We start from the raw sequence: 10,099 nt of genomic DNA, 5'->3' as shown, positions 1-10,099 counted from the left end.
GTTGATTACCACAAAAATTTATTTCAAATCGCCCTGCTCTTTTTTAAGAAAAAAATTAAATCTTGGTTACATTGAGGCACAATTGTTGTCAGGATGGGCTGGATAGAGAGAAAGCAAGGACTCCAATGCAGCGAGTAGGATGGGCTTTTTTAAACTAAAAAACAAACAAAAACTAACCTGAAGGGGAAAACTCCAAGGTCCAGGGCAGAACACTGCAGACTGACTGGGCTCAGTGCACTGGACTCGAACAGGTATGAATGGGCAAGACAGGAACCGACAAGGAAGACACCTAACAGAGTGAACAACCACAATGAACTGGCAAATGACAGAAAACAAAGGGGGGTTAAATAGGGAAGGAACTAAGGAGGGCAACAAGGGAAAGCAGGTGAGGCAAATGAACTAAAAACAAGGTAACAAGGGGTGGGGCCAAGACGAGAGACTGGAGAGATCATGGCAAACAAACTTAACAGGAGCCATGTGCTCACACCAAACACAATAGACAACATTGTGCATATGGTATGTGGCGAACGAACACAATCGTAAGCCATGTGCTCAAACAAAAAGCACAGCACAAAAGACTGACAGAAGAGCGCATGGCAAGAGAACTGAACCTGAAGCCATGAGTTCACAAAGACAAAACATGGATCATGAGTGTCCGGATCCCGACACAAAAACCAAAACAACACTAGACCACAGAGTCAGGACCCGCACACCATTCTCTGAACATGAAACACAAAATAGACAGAAGAGCGCACGGCAAGGAAATCAAAACCTGATGCTGTGCGCTCACACAGAGACACAAACAAAGACAGGTAGAGCACATGACCAGGAAATAAACCCTGATCCATGTGCTCAACACAAACCAAGAACATGGACCCCATGTCAGGACCCCGTCACCAACCATTAAACATGACTGACAAAGGTGACAGGATTCTGACAATGTTAATTCAAATACTCACTGTTTCAAAAGTAAAGCCACAAGATGTAAAGAATATGAATGTTAACATGATTTTAGTTTTATAAAATCGCTTACTAACCTTTTCTGTGTAAATTTGTTTTCAATTTTACAACTTCTTTGGCACGATGACGTAGCGCTGTTAACCCTAAAATGACTAAAAATGCAGATTTAAAAAACTTTCCAAAAATTTGCCTCATTCACTTCCATTGTAAGTGCCTCACTGTAACTTCAATTTTTGTTTCTTTTTTAAAAGAACAGATGAACAAAAATATTTTTTGTGGTAATCAACATTATGCCACAAACGCTATTGATTAAGCCTACAGTGACTTGTATTGAACCCGAAACATTCCTTTAATTTAATTGATAATGTAGGCTATTCCTTTTCCATTAGATACAAATTCCATTAGATGTTTGATTTTGATAGTTAGCTACCATGTCGGTCACTATAAATCTCCCTGACACAGAATATGGCTATAAGTTAAATTCCTGTTTTTAGTAGATAATGGTAATAATGGGTACCTATTATCATAGTTTAGATGTGCCAGCTTCTCAGGCACAGTATTATTATCCCTCTAGATAAATCCAAATGCAGCTAACTTATCTCTGTGAGCACTCAAGTAAAGGCGAGCATCTTCGAGCCAAAGCTTGCGCTGTAGCACAATGAAATGTATGTTTAGAGCTTATCTTTTTTCATTTTCATGGTACAAATGTTCTTTGTGCTTCATTAATCTCGGATGCTGGGTAGAACAGGAAAAGGATGCATGCCGTATTCTGGGCTTCAGTTCTAGCCTACATATTCTCACAAAATTCATCCAGAAGTACCAATTCTTTATGACTGTCTTGTAATTTTAATCTCATTCATTTTATCAAGGAATATTTTCCAGTTTAACCAACATGCCATCTATATTTGAGCGATTTTTGGGCCAAACTATGGAAACCACTGAATTTATTGTGGCTATGAAATAGATGCAGATGCCACAAGATTTTCTAGTGATTATTTCATATTGAACTGGTGATATGATAACATTCTTATCATTTTGAGAAGTGTGTGAGTTGCTCTTTCACTTTCTAACTAGCAGCAGTACAGCACCTTGCACAGTCATGGAGGGCCATCAATTAAATATCAGCACTCTCATATATTTTTTAGCAGAGTGTTTAAAATAAGACCTCGAAGCTCGTTGTGGCCCAAAAACAGTGAATGCACTTTAAACGCCTCTCGAGCACTCCAGAGAGTTGGAGCACTCAAGACTAAAGCAGCCAACATTACAGAGATCTCATGAAACAGATTGGAAAGCTCATGATAGACCTCTAGTGGCTGAATACAGAACACTAACATCACTAGCTCTGGGATACTGTATTCCACCAAATGCAACACTTTGAGAACCAAATCAGTTCTGAGATTATGAACTTTCGCAACTTTAACTGTTGCGATTGGTTATCATACATATAGTGTTAGATTTACACTCCAAGAACTTTTACATTTTGGTCCTAGTTTATATCCTAGAGATAGTTTAGTAACATGTGGTTATGGATTATCCAGCGAGCTATGATATTTAACACTGAATTGTCCCTTTGCCCATCAATGTGTGGACATGAAGCCAATTTAAAGGGGTGTATACTATCTGTAAAAATATCTCCCATTAACTATGGATATGTTTGAGAGGGGTCTATAGTTGAACATATCAGCCTCTTAGCTGAAAGGATGGGCTTTTGTGTGGGGTTGTTCAGAGTGTCAGGATCAATGTGAATATAATGTATTCAATCATATTTATGCAGAAGCATGCACAGCAAGCTAGGAGGCAGAATATTTTTAATATACATTATGTTGAATATATAAATGTTCATTATAAAGGACCCCACAAACATATTGTAAATATTCATGACCCAATACGATCAACCTGGTTAGTGAAGAGGAGCAAAGAGGAGCAAAGAGCAACCAAAAAAAACACAACACAAAACAAAAATACAAAAAAATAAAGATAAATAAAGTAGCAATGGACTTTTAATGTCTCAGGGGGACCATTTATGTATGTTACATATTTAACACCTTAGTGTAACATTCTCTCTGTAACGTCTGTAACATTGTTGCCGGCACTGGCAATGACAAAGATGATGACGATGTTGTAAAGAGCCCAAGTGCAAATTTATTCCAATGTGTATCCAAAAACTGGCTACAAAAACTATAAACATGGGCTGGGCTGGGCTGGGCTGGGCTGGGCTGGGCTGGGCTGGGCTGGGCTGGGCTGGGCTGGGCTAACTTGAACGTTACATTCAACATTCAATACCTGACCATGGAAAAAGGAAAACAGGAGGCTTAAATACATGACATGGGAGAACACATGACAAAGATAACCAATAAACACAAAGAACTCTTAACAAGATAACAAGACAATCAACCAATGAAAACAAGACACATGAACATGGATGGAAACATGAAATCACATGACAAGGGAACCACGTGACATGAAACAAGAACTAGAATTTAAAATAAAACACAAGAAAAACATGAACCAACAAAATACACATGACATATCCCCCCACTAAGGGGGCAAGGCCTTAATTACCTCACCAAGCTTATCTCAGAATCAAGATAATTTTTTTAAAGTATAAATTAATAGCAAGTATATTAAGGCAAATATTTCACCACCAGCAGTTTTCACTGAGGGAATGGTAGAAAAAGACTCTCTGCTTTATATATCTAGCCAAAAGCTTCCCTGCTTTGTCCCCCGACTCGAAGTATGACTGTCTTGCCCTGAATAGCCAAAACTCCACCTTCCGCAACAAAATAGTATTATATCTGTATTTCAATCGGGTCAATGAAATGACATTCGATGCTTCAGCTCTGCCTCTGGTGCACTCTTTTTGGTGAATGAGGCATACTGTATGATCCAACCCCTAAGAACTGCCTTAAGTGCCTCCCAAGCCACGCCCACAGAGGATACTGAGGACCAGTTGGTCTCCATATAAACATTGATTTCAGCCTTTAACATTCATTGCAATTCAGGATTTTGCGAAAGGGATACAATAAAGCACCAACTGTATGATTTATTTTTCTTCTTATGTAGCAGCACCTCTAAACACACTAGGGCGTGATCTGAGACTAAGATGTTTCCAATTGAGCAATCCACAACAGATGAAATGAGGGACAAATCTTTGTCTTACAGATATTTTGAGACTTTTGAACCCATCTGGTAGGGACTATAAATTTTTTTCATCAGTCTATAAGATTTACTCTAGAATATATATATATACTGTATATGTATATGTATATATATATATATTCTAGAGTAAATCTTATAGACTGATGAAAAAAATTTATAGTCCCTACCAGATGGGTTCAAAAGTCTCAAAATATCTGTAAGACAAAGATTTGTACACATCCTGTGAAGCATCAATGTTGCTTTAGTGGGTTTGCACACTTTTGCTTCACTATGATCAAGGACTGAGTCCATCAAAAGATTAAAGTCTCCTCCCAATATTATATCATGAGGGGTGCCTGCGGCTTGCAACATCCCTTCAAGATCTATAAAAAGCCCTGATCATCAAAGTTAGGTATATATATATTAGCCAAAATAAGATGTTGCCTCTGAATTTTTGCCAAAACTATAATGTATATAATAATGTGTAAACTATAATAATCTGTTTGAGACATTTGAATTGTAGGTGCTTACTTATAAGTGTAATGACTCCCCTGCTCTTACTTTAGCCAGCACTAAAGAAACCATGTCCACCCCATATCTTCACATATGTTTAATTTTCCTGCGTCGAAAGATGCATTTCTTTAAGAAACACTATATCATATTTCTTACACTTATAAGAGAAATAACCTTCCTTCATTTTATGGGGTGCCCCAACCCATTCACATTCCACTCATACTAACATTTGACATTTTGACATACTAGAAAAAATAGATTGTGTCAAAAATAAAATGATAAAGACCACACTCCAACATTAGTGCAACAATCAAACTCCAAACTTCTCCCTGAACCAAACAAACAGAAAAAAGAAAAATGTGCACATAAACCCCACGCATGGCAGCGCCAACTGGTGTCCATTCTTCTAAACTCAAACAGTCCATGTATGCTTACAAGATTCCCCGTGACAACTTTGCCATCAGATTGCTCAAGTCCGGTGATTCTATAAAAAATTTGTGAGACAGAATTACATAACAGAAGATAATCTATCAAACAAACTCCAACCAATAGGCGAAATAAACACAAAGAAACTGTAGACTCAGCCACACAGTCCCGAAGGTGTGTTCCTCCACAAAACAAGCTCCAACCGCTAGGCGGAACCAGCACAAAAGAAAAGGGGTGCTCAGTTTCCTCGGACAATCAAGCGAATGTTCAGAGTCGGTCCACTTTGCTGGAATGTGAGTACCACAGAATAACTTACTCCATTGACTTTATGAAAGACATCACTTGCTGTAGGCATGTAAATGTTTTATGGCCATTCTTCGCATCTATTCTCAATTTGCCCAGGAACATCAGTGCAAAAGCGACCTTCCGTTGATGTAAGAGTTTCTTGCATCCCTTGAATCAATCATGTTTCTCTCTTGTTGAATTTGCAAAGTCTGGGAACAAGAAAATGCTGTGGTTCTTACAAGAAAGCTTTCCTTTACACCTTGCCTCACATAACACATGATCTCGGATTATCTCTGAAATTTGGCCAGAATTGATCGGAGCCTGTCTCCCTTAGCTGATCGCCAAGCCGGAACCCTGTGAGCTCGCTCAATTACCAGCTTATGGCCTGTTATGCCAAGCAGATTTGGAAAAAGCCCATCTAGGAAATTCTCCATATTCTGACCTTCTTCGGCCTCAGGAATTCCAACAGTACAGTTGTTATTCCGCCAACAACGGTTCTCCATATTCTCCAACTTCTCCCAGACGCGCTCCAAATCCACCTTGGTTGCTAGCGGATTAGCAGATAATTCCCTCTCCGATGACTCCAGATAATCGATCCGTTTCTCGACATCACCCACTCTTGTAACCACCACAATGAATTTCATCTCCATGGCAGTGATCGATTGATGCATTACAGCAAGATCCTCCAAGTCAGCAACAATCTTCGTCAGCATTGCCGACTTGTTCAACAATTCTCTATGAATTTCCTCACTTCTCCGGCCAAATCGGCCTGCTGCTCAGGGGCATCAACTTGAGCATGTACAAGGGACTTTTAATGTCTCCAGTGCCCAAGGATTTTGAATTCTTGGACATATTGTCTTCCTAGAATAGTTATGGAACAGGGTGTATCGCATCTCACCAGTTTATTACATAAAAAGTATTAAAACTCGCAAAGTGCGCAGAGCTTGCCATTCACACATACGATCCTTGCATGGCGTCATGTGACTCCCTCGACTTTCATACACTTTAAGGTTTCATGATCCTGAAACATTTCCAGTCCCTACAACTGCACATAGGACAATTTTGTGAAGGTGTTCGATTAGTGATTTAAATCATACAATTGAATCAATTTCTGCCCATAAACCCTTACACTATTTTTCAGATGGTGCAAGACTCTTAGGATATTTTTTATAAAGAATTTGTAAATAGAGAGATTTTTGCATCTCTTCTTGCTTTAGAGTTCCATCTAGAGAACTGTTGGCAAACATAATGCCAATCTGAAAATAATATAATTTAAGGATGGCAAAGTTGTTGAACAGACAATTGCATAAATTAAATGCTCATTTACACAAGATTTACTTAAAATTCAAAGCAGAAAATTGGCAATATCCATTGACAAAATCTATTTTGTAATTATCCATTATCAGTTATAAACCGGTGGGAATATTCTTAAAATTGATCAGATATTAGCCTGACCTACTGTATACCTGTATCAGTCCATTACTACAGAGGTTAGTAAAGGTAATTTACCTATAGAATCCTTAAAGGTACAGTAGCAAAAAAAGGAGTGGGGCAGAAATGTGAACTCTTGGAGAGAAGGTTGAATGTATGATACAGACTCCCTGACACAATGGATTGACAGAAAACATAAGAACAACAGACACTGGACTGTATGGTAGTTCACCCACAAACTAGCATTTGTTTCTGAAAATGAAGAATCCATCTCTGTTCTCCAACACTTTTGGCCAGCGCTCTTAATGGCCTTTGTATACAGGATGAGAGCAGAAGGGAAAGATACAGATGAAAGAGCGATAAGGGACTGTATGTTAACAAGACATGACCCCAGCCACAAAGTAAAAACAGCTATAGTGGACTGGTACAACGTGAATACTAAGAAGACAGTGTTTTTTTTTCTTCTCTTTGTTTTCACAGTTTTATTTATTTGTTTGTGGCTGAAGTGAAAAAGGTCAGAGTTCCATTCTTTCAATAGGACTCAAGTGTGAACCCTCAATGAGTTGCCTCAGTCTTTTTATTGGCAGTAGAACATGGGAAAAACATGACTAAATTTTGGTCAAAAGGATTCATGTTCTATTTTTTTTTTTTTTGGTGATTAACAGTTTTTATTGATTCATACAGTAAATAAAGAAAAGAAAAATATATACATAGAATCAACATTAATCCCCCACTATTACTCACACCCTGACCCTCAACAAACATTCCTGTGGTCACACATGAGTATATACACAAAAATATATATACTTCTCTCATCCAATAAGATTCGAGGACCGGAACGAACTGTTGTGTATATATATATATATATATATATATATATATATATATATATATATATATATATATATATATATATATATGCATGCATCAAGATTTATTGTAATACAGCAGAGAAAAACAATGGATCTCACGGCAGTCACATAATAGATGAAAGAAGGGTTAGGTTTTAGTGTCAGTTCATAAAAATTCATTTCCATTTGTGCCCAATACATCACACATAAAACTCTGAACATTCAACCAAAATTCATGGATCTTAACACACCACCAAAAAACAAGTGCTGTGTCTCCATCTTCTGATTGGCATAGCCAGCAGGTGGGTGTGTCATTAAAACCAAGCCTATGCAATCTAGAGTGGGTCCAATAGAATCGATAAGGCGCACCCTTGCATCTCTAGATGCATATTTTATGTTTTTTAGAATCCTAGCCCACACTCCCTCCACCAATACTAACTTTAAATCTTTCTCCCATAATCTCTTGAGAGAAGTTGAAGCTCCGTCCCCCAGACTCTGAATTAGCAGGGAGTAATACACTGATGCCTCACAACCTTTTCCAAAAGCAGTAATCACCATATCCAGAGTATCTGCTTCTTTAGGGGGGTGTATGCTACTCCCAAAAATAGTACAGAGCAGGTGGCACACTTTTTATACATCATATTTAGACACGTTATACACACATTGTTGCAGGAAACATGCTGGCAGTGATGGTGGAAATAAACATGAGTGGTGGCGGAGTGTAGATGTTGCTGAGAATATTAATACTGGAATCTTCCCACGCATGTTATATCTCCTTACCACCAGAATAACCTAAAATATTCATATGACATTTCACATGAAATGTCTGGTGTTCATCATCATAGCTCAAATTCAGACAAAAGAGTACAAATGCTTGGCTAAACACTAGAACTAAATTTAAGATTTCAGGTTCAGTCCTCAGATTTAGTGATTTTTTTCCTCTCCTATTGGATGCATGCCATCAAGTTTTACTGTAATACGCCACAGAAAAACAATGATCTCACATCAGTCACATAATATATATGAAAGAAGGGTTAGGTTAGGATTTAGTGTCAGTTCATAAACATTAATTCCCATTTGTTCATTTATATATCTTTTATACTTTTGTAGAATAATTTACAGTACTGACTTGTTAAAGCCGCAGACTGATGCTACATTACACATGCAAGAGTGACAAAAAAAAATTGGGAACCAGCATTTCTTTCTCCAAGTACTTTTAAAGCACTCAATAGACCATTTCCACTATATATACACTCACCTAAAGGATTATTAGGAACACCATACTAATACTGTGTTTGACCCCCTTTCGCCTTCAGAACTGCCTTAATTCTACGTGGCATTGATTCAACAAGGTGCTGAAAGCATTCTTTAGAAATGTTGGCCCATATTGATAGGATAGCATCTTGCAGTTGATGGAGATTTGTGGGATACACATCCAGGGCACGAAGCTCCCGTTCCACCAAATCCCAAATATGCTCTATTGGGTTGAGATCTGGTGACTGTGGGGGCCATTTTAGTACAGTGAACTCATTGTCATGTTCAAGAAACCAATTTGAAATGATTCGAGCTTTGTGACATGGTGCATTATCCTGCTGGAAGTAGCCATCAGAGGATGGGTACATGGTGGCCATAAATGGATGGACATGGTCAGAAACAATGCTCAGGTAGGCCGTGGCATTTAAACGATGCCCAATTGGCACTAAGGGGCCTAAAGTGTGCCAAGAAAACATCCCCCACACCATTACACCACCACCACCAGCCTGCACAGTGGTAACAAGGCATGATGGATCCATGTTCTCATTCTGTTTACGCCAAATTCTGACTCTACCATCTGAATGTCTCAACAGAAATCGAGACTCATCAGACTAGGCAACATTTTTCCAGTCTTCAACTGTCCAATTTTGGTGAGCTCTTGCAAATTGTAGCCTCTTTTTCCTATTTGTAGTGGAGATGAGTGGTACCCGGTGGGGTCTTCTGCTGTTGTAGCCCATCCGCCTCAAGGTTGTGCGTGTTGTGGCTTCACAAATGCTTTGCTGCATACCTCGGTTGTAACGAGTGGTTATTTCAGGCAAAGTTGCTCTTCTATCAGCTTGAATCAGTCGGCCCATTCTCCTCTGACCTCTAGCATCAACAAGGCATTTTCGCCCACAGGACTGCCGCATACTGGATGTTTTTCCTTTTCACACCATTCTTTGTAAACCCTAGAAATGGTTGTGTGTGAAAATCCCAGTAACTGGGCAGATTGTGAAATACTCAGACCGGCCCGTCTGGCACCAACAACCATGCCACGTTCAAAATTGCTTAAATCACCTTTCTTTCCCATTCTGACATTCAGTTTGGAGTTCAGGAGATTGTCTTGACCAGGACCACACCCCTAAATGCATTGAAGCAACTGCCCTGTGATTGGTTGATTAGATAATTGCATTAATGAAAAATTGAACAGGTATTCCTAATAATCCTTTAGGTGAGTGTATATACACATAATAAAGAATCAT

The sequence above is a fragment of the Xyrauchen texanus genome, chromosome 1 (genome assembly GCF_025860055.1).
Source record: "Xyrauchen texanus isolate HMW12.3.18 chromosome 1, RBS_HiC_50CHRs, whole genome shotgun sequence".
Lineage (NCBI taxonomy): Eukaryota > Metazoa > Chordata > Actinopteri > Cypriniformes > Catostomidae > Xyrauchen > Xyrauchen texanus.
Note: the sequence above shows the minus strand (reverse complement) of the source record.